General features: G+C 39.4%; 1 protein-coding gene across 22 annotated transcripts in view; it reads right to left on the minus strand.

The window, feature by feature from the left end:
* ZBTB20 (zinc finger and BTB domain containing 20) overlaps positions 1 to 14432 on the minus strand; it is a 473219-nt gene that overhangs the window by 11559 nt on the left and 447228 nt on the right. The window lies entirely within an intron of this gene.

The raw sequence follows: 14432 nt of genomic DNA on the forward strand, positions 1-14432 counted from the left end.
AATCTCATCCACCCCTCCTGCTGACTTTTATGCTATGGGCATTCAAAATAAAGTAGGTTTTACCATGACAATAACAATGACAAGCTCTCCAAGTACAGTACCAAAGGCGAAGGCAATGGCAGAAGGAAACAGCAGGCAGTGGACTCCTGGAAGATACTATAGAACACTGGAAGTGCAGCAGCAAGGTACATCAAGCATGGCTTGAGGCAGTTTTCTATTTGCCAGAGTAACCATACACAGGCCTACATGAAGCTAGAAAGTAATGGCTCGAAATAGTGATTCTTTTTTTGGTCAGAACCATAAAAAATTATCTACAGAAAACACATGATGCAGTAGAATAAAAAAGAACAGGATATTGAACACTGCAGGCCATACACAAATGGCTAAGTTGGACATGTGAAAATGCTTTTTGCAAGGTTTTTTTCTGTACAGCCACTAGATGTCCCTTTCTGCAAAGCCAGTTGCTGAAAGTCCTAATGCTCATAATTTAAGAACATCAGAGAATTTGATTTTCTCTAGTGTCTTTTAAAATCACGGTATCTCAAAGCTCATTGCACAGTAATGACTACCATTCTAGAAACACAGTGGTGATGAACGCATCACAGCTACTGCAACTCAGCAGTAGCTCAGAACCTCAGCACAGCATTCACCTGAAGCAAAACTGCCTAGGATGCTGGAATCCAAGTTTTTTTTTAAATTTACTGTGTACTCATTCACAGGAATGACTAGCAGAGTGAAACACAAAGGCTGTATCTTGCTTTCATACTTGTGGGGAATAGAGAATAATTGTTCTGTATCCTTGAGAACTGGTGGGCTTGCTGAGACAGATGTAGTTTTTGCCTCAATCTTGCACAGAAGAATTTAGAGAATTGTCTGACAAAATATCTCACTGATGTCTCATTTAGACATGATAACTAGCTTGGTATTTTTGCCTAGTTTGTCTTTCCAACAACTTTCCCAAGCCTTGCATTGAGAAGAATGTGCACTTTGAGAGATGGTGGAAAGGTTGGAGACACTACATCTCCTACAGAATATGGTGTCTTTATGTTTTTAATTATCAAAGTGACAAGTGTTTCCCTAGGTGGGAGAACACCTTGGGCTAGGACCAAGATGTAGAAGTTAGGCTTGGTAGGTGGCTTCTACTTCTGGGACTGCTTTTCTGTGCATCAGTAATCCAGCCACTAGTTCCTGGGAGCACAAGAAAACGAATAACCTCCTGCTGCTGGAGACAAGCAGTATCATCTAGTCCTTACTATTTAACTCTACCATGTGTGGTTTTGGAAATCTTTAATCCTTGGTTTCCACAGCAACTGTTGGATGGCCTCCTGTTTGTATCAAGTGGATGCATTATATTCTTCAGAGAGTCATCTAGTCTACTATTTTTCCTCATGTGGGAATAATTTACCTACACTATCTCTTCAGAAAGTTGTCTACCATGTTTGCAAAAACAACACTGCGGATTTCCCCTACCTCCTCAGACAGACAGTCTATTATCTTTTTAGCAAGAGAGATTTCTTTGTATTTAAATTTGAAACTGAGATTTCTTAGTATCTAAATTTGAAACTGATCACTCAACCCCTTTCCCTAACAGACAGGGAGAGCTACTGACCATTTTCCTCTTTACAGCATTCCGTTATATACTGGAAGGTGCCTCACTTTTCTTCTTTACACCTGTCTTTTCTATAAAATACAAAGGTCTCCAAATCATTCTCACTGGTTATAGGTATTCTCCTCCTTTTTATCTTTTCCATGTTCTTTCAGTTAAAATGCACCCCGAACACAGATCAAGTATTCTAGCTGAAGGAGGTGAATGAATGAGTTGCCTATATGTCATTGTCTATGATACTCTTTAAAGACATTACAGAATAAATAACCCCAAGCAAACAAAGCCCTATTATCAAAACAGATCTTCCTTAAGAAAGATGCATGTGAGTAAAGAATCCTTATGTTGGAATGAAGATCTCAACTCTTTCATAAACACAACAGTTCACTCAAGATACAGCATGTCCATCACAATGTGAAAGCTACTACAGCCCCACAATTTCTATAGGAAGTTCTCATTTCCATACATTAGTGTCTTGTATTCCAAACTTTGCACCGCAACAACTGTGAGTACTTTCTTCAGCTTCAATGACCTGATTTATCCCAATTGATAAAGCTTTATTTTCTGTTGTTATCAAGTTAGTTACTATAAAGCTGGATTAACAGAGCAAAAATTCCTATCTAGTGTTTACACACACCACATTAGTCGTGCATCAGCTTCCAACTCTCTGGGACCAATTTAGTGGAGTAGCATTTCTTCCACTCAAGGAAGTGACCAGAATTTAAATCCTGAAAACCTGACGTGTGACTTCTCAGTGCATCTCAAAGATGGGCAGCGAGCAAGTCAGCTCTGCCTGCTCAGACTGATTCTTCTGAATATTTGGCCTCATTCTAAACAGGGGCCTGCAAGAGGAAAAGCTTCTACGGAGTTTAAGGAACACAGAAGAACATTTGTATCCTCAGCAGGAGATCTGACCAGGAGTAGCCCTTGCTTTCTGTTGCTTTAAAGGTTTGCTGGAGTTTTCACCCAATCATCTGCTTGAACATCTTGAAAATCAGTATCTCCTTCTATAATATCTACCCAAAACAAACACCAGATGACACTACACAAATTGCCCTAACCCTACCAGATTGTTGTTAGAATCAAAATATGTAGCAGTCTACATTTAACAGGAAGTACTGTATTTTTACCAGCATAACATCTATTAATATGTCAGTAATACACTCTATGGAAGAAAAAATCACTGCGTTCTGAAAGCTGTCAAACTTCTCTAAATTTTGTAGCTAATAACTACATTTGTTTGAAAGACAGAAATGCATGCACACACAAACACAACCTCATTCTCTAAGGAGAAGGCAAATAATAGTTTGCTTAAACTTTTTTTCAGTACACTCTTTCTGCAGACTAGAAAATGCTCAGCACATTTCCTATGCATGATTTATTCAGTTAGTTGCCATGTCCTTTTTAGCATTTACTGAATGATGAGATATCCATTTTACATAAAACTGAAGACTAAATCATGGGTGCTCTCTACATAAATTGGCTTCTATACCCAGTGGATACAAGTCCCTCGTGTCAAGCACAAAAGCCTCTATTTCAGGCTCCAGGCCTGGGGGGGCAGGCAGAGAGTCACCTTCCTGTGCTTTGCCTGACACACCTCAGGAAGTGTCCATTGGCTCTAATCCTGTTTGCTCTGAAAACCACAGGTGGCAATGTCTGTGCCTCAGTTTGCTCCACACCAAGAACAGGAACAGCATCGTGCACCCAATCCTGTAGGCCTGCCGCAAGGAATTGTTTTGCATCCTTGGATAAAGAATACTACAGAAATATCAAGAATTAATTCCACAAGTTTGTTCAAATTTTATTCTCCAGGCTCTCAAAAAAACTAGTTTTCTTCTCAAAGTACTCTAGTGCCTTAATTCTTCCATTCCTCTTTATGGTCAGCATCCTACTCAAAATTTTAAAACACCAAGTAAAAACTGGCTCCAATTCATAGCACTGCAGTCACCAAAGCCAGTGTTACAGCACATTCAGCTATTTTTAAGTTAGGGAAGTAATACATTTTGAACCAGGATACTTACTTTCCCACTTTTAATCCAATTTGTGTACTTGCTATTTTAGAAATTCCAAAAACACTTTGAAGACTGTATAGGCAAAAGCTATTTTTTATTCCAAAGCACATATTTGGGGTCCAGTCAAGTATATCTCCGCACTAAACAGTGGCACACATATACACACACTCTCATTATCTCAGTTCCTCTTGCAGACCTTGTCTGCAGACTATCTACAGCCATGCCATTGTATCTCCATAGCATAGAAATGAACTGCATTGATGGGGGATACTTCTGTGGGTATCTACACCACTTCCAAGCAACATGTATAACATTACAGAAGAAGCCCGGAGCTGTCATCACAGCTGCATTAACAGGGATTTCAACAGGATGTGGCCACATCAAGGGTGTTCATTCTTGTGCCCCAATCAGTTGTAATCTATTTCTGCTAGTGAAATGTAAGTTTGCCAAAGAGCATTTTAACGCACTTCTTTAAAATGTAGAAGGAAATCCTCTCAACTGCCCTCTTAAAACAAGAAACAGAGAAAACAACATCTCCACATGATGGCACCATTTCCTAGGAAGAAAAATGATGCTGTGCTCATCCCTTCTTCAGTAGGGAACATTTTCATGTTCTACATGAAATCTGTTTCAACTACACTCTCTTGTTCCCAGAGAGCTCATGCATGATCCTGCCAAGCCCCAGCATGGTCCAACTGTTTTAACTGGCTATAAGTGTAAGGCAGTTTGGCTCTTTAAAAATCTAGGTGCATCTATTGCTCGTTTCCCTTCCCAGTGCCAGGTGCTGTTACTTGGAATGCATGTTTCACTGGTGGACCCACAGCAAAAGTCACTGAGGGGGAGATGGGCCAGAAATGCTGGTGTGAGCACTCCCTACTCAAAAAAAGATTAGGGGGATGCTTCTTGGGAAAAAAAATAAATTCTTTGGAAAACAAGGTGATTTGTTTTGCTATTCTATGGTCCTGATGAAAAGATTACTCTAGTCCTTAAGAATACCTCCACCTGCTTTACAGGCTTTTGTTTAAATCCTGACAGTGTATTTCAGACTGAATCCCCATAAGGCAAGTGGATAAGAATTGCTTTCCATTGTTTTGCTGTGGGAGACTGTATAAACTTTTATCCTCTCTCAGAAACCTTGTTTAGGGAGGAGAAGGGGCTGGGGATGGAGGTGGGAGCTGTGTCCAGATATGAAATGAATTAAAAGGCTAATAGGTGCAAACATTAAAACATTATATTAAAACATGTCTCCAAAAGAGACATCTGCTCTTCTATGAACTCCTTCCTGTTTGTCTGGCAGTGTTAGGTGTTCCCCCAGGCAGAAAGACAAGGAGAAAAAGCTTATCAACCTGAGTGTGGTTAAATACAGTAAAGCCTAAGAGCCTGTGGGCTTTGGTTAAAAGGAAAATATAGATTAAAACCTCTTAAGGTAAATACCTGTTTAGAAGGGTTCTATTCAAGCTAGAATCCTGTACAGGGAGCGTTTGTAGCAGCCTGTTAGGGAGACGGTGCAGTCAGTTATGGTTGAATTTTGTGGAAGAGCACTGCTTATTTCCTCCATGATACACTGAAAGGCATTTCTCTGGAAAGAGATAGTGTTCTGGTCACAGAACTATGGTTGATGGGACAAAAAAGAGATGGATGAAAAATTGTAAATGCCAGTCCTCAGGGCTGCAAAAAGATTCTTATCTCATCCGGTGTCTCTGTTTCAGCCTCTGAGTAGAGAAAGCCATCACATGAAAATGCTAGATCTTATTTGGTTATTTTTTCCATTTGTCTTTTTTTATGTACTAGTGAAAGAGTAATTGTTAACCAGTACAACTGGGTGCTTTTTAACTAGTACAACTGGGTGAATATTTCAACTTAGAAATATTGTGAGACACATATTCATAATGTTTTGGACTGTGGTTTCTTTATTTTGAGTTTATGGGCCGAGTGGTCCGGCCTGCTTATAATTCAGATTTAAATATCAGTGGGAAACAGAACACACTCATGTCTACAATACTGAAGGCCACAGGAAATGTTTCTGTCCTCAGTGAGACCTCTGCAATCTCTAGGACCAGACTTATTTCCAAAACCACCTACTTAGCTTTGATGAGAATAGAAATGTATGGCAGAACAAGCTAAACAAATAAATCAAGGCAATAAGCAACATTGCTGCATGGCTTGATACCATCAGAGGGAACTCTAGTATTAAATGTACATTGCCAGTTCCAATGCTTCCCCCCCATCCCTGGGGAAAAGGCCCTAGAATTAGATGTATACACAAGCATTCAGACACCAACAGGTGATACTAATGCAGTGCATGGGAGTTATTTCTCAGGTCTGCCTTAGGCTCATTCTACCCTGTACACTAGAGATAGCATCTGGGAGTTTTACTTTTGAATACAGGAAATGTGCCCTGCTTGGAAATGTAGCACAGGATCAAAGCACAAGGTATTCTTAAAATTGACACGGTTGCCCAAACAGGCATGAAACTACAAGAAGCCCCTTCCTCTGTTTTTATTTCCTGTATCATACCCCTTTTCACACAAAAATTGCTACTTTGTGGGTTTCTTCCTCTATCTGTGTAACATCAATAAATTACATGTTATCACTCCTATCATCTAGTTGTAAAGAGCCTTTCAAGATTTTTAATAGATGCACAATATTGCTACACTTACATTTTCACTGGTTAAGAACCTAAAAATAGCTGCTGTGAGATTACTCTTAGTTTATACTACTTCCCTCTCGTGGGCTTTCAAGAAGAAGCATTTCACCACATGTCACAGATTGATACAGAGTATATACTGCACATCCCAGCCGGGCAGAGATCCTTTCAGTGTTTAACACAACAAAGCTGGGATGAGTAGGGGTTCTAGGATTTGTTTCTCTTTTTTTCATAGGTGCAGTTAATTTCTCAAGGAGGTATTTGTGCTGACAGATTCTTCAATTCTCATTGTACTATATTTCCTGAGTGGTAGATACATAAGACTGGATCTCATATTATTTTAACCTTGTGAATGACTCCATGGACAATGAAAATAGCCACAGAAAATATAAATGGGTGGCACAATGGCATTCCCTCCAGAAACAACAGCATTTGGTGTCCTCGGGAATTCAAATGCATGGTGCCAGCCAGGACATGCTGCTGTGGTCTCCATGCACTGGGATGCCAGGCAAACAGCCTGATGCAAATGAAGTTCAGCGACATTCTGACGGCTTTCAACTGACTCTCACCCATGGAGTAGATCAAACACCACATTTCTTGTGAACGTGATTTTACTCTGCAACACTTCCTAGCACTCTTTATAAACATTAGTAGGTGGCATTAAACAATCCCTTGGTTTTATGTTTCAGGTTCTCTCCCACTACCATGTTAAGGCTTCAGTTCAAAAAAAGGTTCAAATGAAAGAGCTCCCTTTGTTCAGTTGTTCAGTGGAGAACAATGCAAGAATTGTTTTGGTTTTCACTAATTTGAATACTGGTTTGGCCATACCTTGTTCTAAAGTTACTGAGGAGGATCATAGCACAAAGATTACATGGCTATTCTACCACAGGTAAACAAAGGAGGAGAAAGTGACTACTGAAGCTTAGAGGAAAAGAGCAAAAAGCTCCAATGCTAAATAGATCATAGTGGTGAAAAGGAACAGGAGGTGACCAAGTATGTTTTTACACCTGTAACTTTGGAGCTGTGTAGCTGCAACAAACCAGGCCACTATGAACCAGTCAATGTTTCTTAATGTATGGAAAGTGCCTCCGTACACAAGGGACTAACCATGAGAGATGCAAGCACTGAGCTGCACAACATTTTAACAACCCACAGAAGGACAGAAGGAGATGGAGATGCAGCTGTTTTAGTTTCCTTCAAGCAAGAGTCACCTGTCAAACATGAAGTATTCCTCTGAAGACCGTATTAGGGAAATGGCAGATTTGGTTTAGTCTTCTCACCCAATTAAGAAGAGATGACAGCAGTAGCATGTATGGTTAAGATATGAACTAAAAATGATTGGCATTATTATGTTTGACATCCTTCAAGCAGATCTCAGAGTGACAGTTTTGGTATGTGCAACTTCGAGAAGAACAACTATTGAAAGGAAAAAAAAGAAGAGCAAGTTAGTCAGAAAGTGTCTGAAAGGAAAAGATAAGGAAGTAAAATCCCTAAGAACAGCAGGGAGGTGGCCTTAATAACACTTTAATAGGGTTCATATGCATATCCAAGGACAACAAAAGAAAAATGAGGAAGTAGGAAATGCTACAATGGTTAAATAACAAGGTATAAGAGTTCATTAAAGCTGAAAATTTTTTCTTCCAAACATGGAAATCATGCCCAAGCGACATTAATAGAACTGAACATAAACTGTAGCACACTAGATGTAAACCAAAGATTAAGTAGAGCAAAGAGGAAATTTAAAGAAAAACTCACTAAAAGCATAAAGAGAAATACTGTAATAATACATTATTTAAACATATCAGACAGAGAAAGTTAACAGAACTATGATTGGTATCTATGAAGTGTTGCAGACTATGTGGATTGAGAGATCAGGTAGGCAAGTAATAGTGTCAGTGTGTTAACAAGACTACTATCTATGAAAGCAGTAAAGGTAAGCAAGGACATTACAGAAACTCTACTGTGGAATTGACATTATTGGTTAATTTTCAGGATGGAGTATGATGGAAGAAGGTAAGCCAGCTCAAGGGGAAAAGAGGAAAGCACTGCTCTGGAGATTTACAAAAAAACCCCCAAACTGAACCAAACACAAGCCCCACACACAAAACCACAGAAACAAAATCCCAAATGTTAAAAAAAAGTACTAGAACATCTTGATACATTGAACAGGGACAGATATTTGTATATATCCATCAGTTCCTCACTTCATGAGTGAAGCAGCGGAAATACATACAGAAGAAGATATATGGAAGACTATGAACATAAAGAACAATAATTAAAATCTTGGAGGGGGCTGACTCTGAAGACACAACCAACTAAACTCAGAAGCAGACTGCAGACATCTTAATGGACAGTTAGTGTGTCTCTCACGGGCTGCAGCATGATTTACAAAAAGAAACACTACAGCATTACTAACTCAGTCACCTCAAGAATGGAAGCTATGGAACTGTAAAGAGCAGTAAGTCTTATCCTTTTCCCTGGTACTTATAAAGTATAGATACACTGTAGAAATATCTTCAAGATGTCCCCTGAAATCATGGGAGTTAGGAGCACGCATGGCAGTTTTAAACCAAAGCCAAGACTATGCATGTTATTACTGACAGTTCCCTAAATGGAGAACAGTAAGAAAAGCACTGAACACCACAACCTAACACCAACACAGTATTACAGGGGCATCAAATAACAGAACCAACATTTAGGATAACTAGACAAATTTTCACAGGCTTCTGTGTGTTACAAATGTAAGTGATTTATGCATCAGTGAGAGTTGGGCTCCACAGTTGCTTCTGAAAACATACTCACTGACTTTATAACTGAAGTACCATATGCTATTAGTCATTTCTCAAGAGACAAAAAGCCCGAGAGACCAACCTGACAAAACTCACTTAGTGCACTGATTAGAATATAGAGACCAGTTCCTACCACTAGCACAACATTTTTCGCTGCCAGTTCTTCAATGTATTATGATGGTTTTTTCAAGAGGCAGGGTGAGCTCAGCTTATAGTTTTGCATACCTGTATTTGTACCTACTTTTGTCTCTACACAATTCAAGCAACACAATTCAAGCTTCTATGAAAACACAAGTTATTCCTGACTGATACTTCTTTGATAATTTTACAAACAAAAATACAAGTGCACTGGACATAGAAATCACTTACAACTATGAAAAAGAACACCAGTTACCAAACAAAATTTCAAATGTTCTGCAAGATGAAAGTATAATTAAGTGTTGTAACATCAGTATTTGAGAACTATGGATAGCCTTGCTTTCAGTTTAGCTTTCTACAGAAAAGGCCTGTATCATTATTATTATAGAATCTAAAATACATATCTAAACATACATAATTTCTTAGGTCATGAAAAACAACCAAAAAATATTCAGCATTAGCTAAGACATGCCATAAATAGATTAGCAAAAATTCAGCTGAAATGACTATTGACATACTGCCTGACTCTCTAAACAAGGAAGCTGGTAGAATCAGGGGCCTCCTGTCTTCATTGAGAGTGAAGACTATTTGAAAGCTCCAGAGCAGTTCCTAGGGAATCAAAGTCACAAATTTCGAGAGAGAGGGAAGGCCATCAGGGCATGTAACCATTCTCTTCCTGCCACAGAACCTCAAAGAGAAACAGAGGAAACCTAAAAAGTAAAGATGAGGCCAAACCACCTTTAGATCTACCCAGTCTCTATACTAGCCCCAGGCAAATCAAACTGGCAGATTCATGGGAAGGGAATGGTGGGTCCCTCTAGCTGCTCACTCTCAATGCTTTGTGGAGTTCAGGAATCTTGTGAGGTTCTCACTCTGTCTTTTCCTGTCATGCTGGAAGGCTAAGAAGCTACAAAAATCAGTACTGAGAAGGAAAAAAAAGCAAATACTCTGCTTCAAAGTTCCTATCCTGTGAAAGCAGAAAAATGCTGGAATTGGACCAAGTCAGCCATGGTACTTGAGCATGTAGGGGCAAAGCGTTCAGATGTGGTCTATCACAGACACTGTTTATAAAGTGCATTCTATTTAATGCAAAAAAACACCACCATCCCTTGCTAAAACACAACTTTAGAAAGTCCTCCCTTGTTTCAAAAACCTGCCAATGATTGTTTAACAGATTTTAAAAAAATATTCACACCTTACTTTTCTTCTCAACTCATCCCTTACCAGAATCTCAGGTCTCTGCAAGAATTCTGTGTTCACTAAAATCATAAATACTGCTTCAGAAGTTTTTCCAGTGATTCTCCAACCTGCCTCTCAGTCTCGTGGAAACTCTTTGCAAAGATGTTGCTTTTGTCTTGTCTGGAACAAATTCCTTCACAGATGGACCATCCAATGTCTAAGAATAACTCTTTTAACTATCAATAGAGACAAAGAGATTCCGTTGCACTATTCCCCTAGGATTCCTTTGAGTTTGGACACATCTGTTAAGATGCATACATCAGAGCCTGAATGAAGTTTTTGTCTGATTGTATCTTTGAGAATTCGTGAAAGTTTCTGCCAAAATGATCTTATCTCTTGGCAGACTTGCAAAACTTATACAGTTATAGATGCTTTCTGACAGACTCCTGAAGCAAGTTGCCTATGCAGACCAAACCAATTTAAATACAGCCAGGTCCTGATGACCTTCTTCCTCTCACCGAAATCTTTAGAAACTTTACCTGAGGCTGTTCAGCCTTTGAACTACAACCTTATTATGCACTTTATGCATTCTCTATCCATAAGCAAGGAAATACGTGGAAAAAAAGTGAATAGAACAAATCTCATTGCTTTCCTTTGCTTTTTTATAACCTTTCCGTAACTTGTGCTTGTCCTTGCTTAAGCACCTTTCTTCTGGGTAAGCATATAGATCTGTTTGTGACAGCTGAGTAGCTAGATGTATAACTCAGCTGGAGTTCTATCAGCTGACTCTATCACTTAATTCCAAATTAATTCAAAGTGGTGTTTTTCATCTGCTAAGCCCTCCATGAAAATAGTTACCTCAGGAAGCACTTCTTCCTCCGACTTGTTTCTCCAACTGTATTGCATTTCCCAAGACTAAAAGAGATGGGACTGGACACGGTGCATCCTGTGTTCTGGATTTAGCTTCAAGGATTCATCTGTGCTGGAAACTGTGTTCAAACCCAGAAATCTAGGACCTAGACCTACAAATCTGAGGAATAATGCAATTTCACTAGAAATAAGTGGCACCAGAAGCAGCATGTAGAATATACTATGCTACAGAATGAAACTCTAAATTATGTTGTGCATCACATATGCCTTTACCCAGGTTTTTTTTTTATTAAGTATTCATATCAGTAAGACTGGCATTCAGACTATTGCTTTAGGCTTTCTTCACCTCTGCCTTTTACAGCTGAGGAGCAGATGGCTATCACGGAGTTTTTATTTCCTTTGCTTGGAAAAAAAAAAAGATCTGAATCATTCCAAAAGCACCCTGATATTTTAAAGTAGATTGGTTTCTGAACATTTCTTGTGATAATAAATGTGGTGTTGTTTTCTGCCAAGCACTAGTGACTGTGAATGCAAAATGGTCAGTGAAGATTTGAATAGGTGGTCCATAAAATCCAAGCCTTTTTTTTCCCAGATACATAAATGAGGCCTTATGAAACCATCTGTACATCTGTGCATTTTCCCAAGAATTGGGAAACTACCATGCTGACTTTTTCTGGGTGCTTCTGGTATTTTCAGAGAAAATTCCTCCCAAACATTCAGTCTAATTTTAGAACGAAAGTATTTTTGTATTATTTGCCATCCACTAGAAAATCCCCCAGCAGAATGAAGAATGTCCTTTGAAAATGAAGTGTCTGCCCAGCTGTGGCTGTACAGGCAGTAGGATGGTCTGGGCAAGGGAAGAAAAGCAGTGTTGTGTTGTCTAAAGGTAGAGGGAAGGACAGAAAGTCTTGCTGGCCCAAAGAAGAAGAGCATCACCATGGGTCCAAAAGTTGAGAGGAAGAAAGATGTGGCAATGTAGCTCAGAGGGGAGAGGAAGAGAAGGACAACGAAAAAGATTCTGGAGTGAGGAGAAAGAGTCAATGCAAAAGACAGGTCACATCAGAGGTACGGAGAAAGCATTTGTAACTGCAGGGAAACCCATTTTTAATGTTGGGAGCCACAAAAATCAATCTTTTGTGTGCATGAACATTCCAGCACTAAGGATTGAGGCAATATTAAAAAAGAATACCACTAAACATGGTAGAAAGCTACAGTAAATATGCAGCAAATATTAATCGTGCCTCATTTCAGTTCATGTGGGTTCTTTCTGTTTTGCAAGGGCATACCAAACACTAATTATATGCATACCACCCCTAACAAATACAGCCTGATAAAGGTCATAACCCATCATACATAACTGAGAGATTTTCTATTGCTTTCCAAGTACACTCAATCAGCTAAGAGAGATCAATACCACAAGAGGTCTTACTATTTCCTGAATTTTTGCAGGACTCCAGATATATTTTGGGAACTAAATTTCAACAATTCACAAGACAGGACAATGTTAATGCTGAAATTGCTATTTGCTAAACCCATCTTCTGAAAAAAATCCCCCACACTTACAGTGTGAAAGGAGCATCTAACCTGGGCTGGCAGTTTACTTCTATTTACAGAATAGTGCAATTGTTTAGGTTGGAATAGGCCATCACCTGAAAGGTGACTTGGGGACACAAAAAACTTAAGGGTCTAAAAGACCCTGTGCACAGAACAGGTAGAGCATGACGAGCTTCAGGCTCCACCTTCCCCTGCTGCCCTCTGCCAATATTCCTCACCCTGAACTTGGCCACCTCAGAAAGCAAAAGCAGGAGCTCATTCTCCAAGTTCCCTACAATCCCTGCTGGCCTCTGTCCTAAGATTGCTTTCATGGGTTTCCATTTGTACTGTCAAAAAAATCAGTGTGAGGTTTCAAATCCCATTTACTAATGAACTCTTTCATCTTTGTGAATGGGATAAAGGGATTCTTTGTTTGAAAATAAGGATTATTTTTTTCTTGTTGTTCTGCTCATTTTTTGCATCTTTTCACAAGCTTTTTGTTTTCAGAAAATATTACAAGACAAACTGCACCCCAGTTTTAACAAAGAGCCTGACATCTCCAATTTGAAAAGAATTCTTGGATATACTAAATTGCATGCTGCCTGCTGTTCAGTTGTTTCACAGCTCTTTCTTCTCCCCAGATCACCAGGTGAGATTTAGGAAAGTCTCCCCAATGTTTACCAGCTCTATTAAAATCAAGATCTCTGGCAGAAGCTCATAATGAATAAAGTCAGAAGCCAACAGGAATGAATTGCAGCTAAAGTGATTTTGATAGTGATGATCCCTATAACCCGACTGCTTCCAAGCTTGGCCCTGAGGCAGGATTTTTAAATTAAAGAAAGGAAAGAATACATATACTTTTTAATCTGATTTTTTATTGTCATGCCCTGAATTTTTTTACTGGCTTTTGCAAAGTCTGGTTGGCTTCCAAGATGTTGAAACCTGGTGTCATCATCTTCTCCTTTTTCCCTCCCTGTTGTAAATTTACATTCTAAAAACACTGCAGAAGAGGTAAACTATACATTCTAAAACTAGTGAGTAATGAAAGCCACATTACCCTGCACATTCTTGCCCAAGAGACTTCCAGGCAAGGACATGTGTGAAATGACAATGTTTTGAAGAGCTGGCAAGGTCAGGTGACTTTCCAAAGTCCAGTTTTAATACTCCCCTCCCTTATTTTTGCATTTTTTGGCAAAATGGAGAAGAACATTTTCTAAAGGGCAATAACCCATGCTGAGTAATCTGAAAGCGAATGCCCTCAAAACAAGGGCCTTAGAGCTGGTACAACCACATAGGTCTACAAAGATTTTCCAGACTCTCACAGACTGATCCTCTCCACAAAACACTCCCCTTTCTTTGTGGAAACTTTACAGTCCTGGGCTGCAGAGCTGGGCACATGTTTTCAGCACAAACCGAAACGCCTCAGTCAGGAGATATGGTTGGGTAATGAGAAGCTTGTGACTACCTGGAGAGGAGCAACAGCTCTAGTCGGACAGGGACATGCTTGAGGGGTCTTCCCTTTTTACTTTGTAATAAGCAGCATCCTGACCTAACAACACACTCTCAGCTTTTTCTGGCTGATGGCATTATCACAACCTTACCACAAAAATGTCCTGCTTTAGATGTAATTCCCAAAGAAAGGAGAAGGTAAGCCCTGAGGA

This window comes from Passer montanus, unplaced genomic scaffold, assembly GCF_014805655.1.
Source record: "Passer montanus isolate IOZ18808 unplaced genomic scaffold, ASM1480565v1 scaffold39, whole genome shotgun sequence".
NCBI classification, from domain to species: Eukaryota; Metazoa; Chordata; class Aves; order Passeriformes; family Passeridae; genus Passer; species Passer montanus.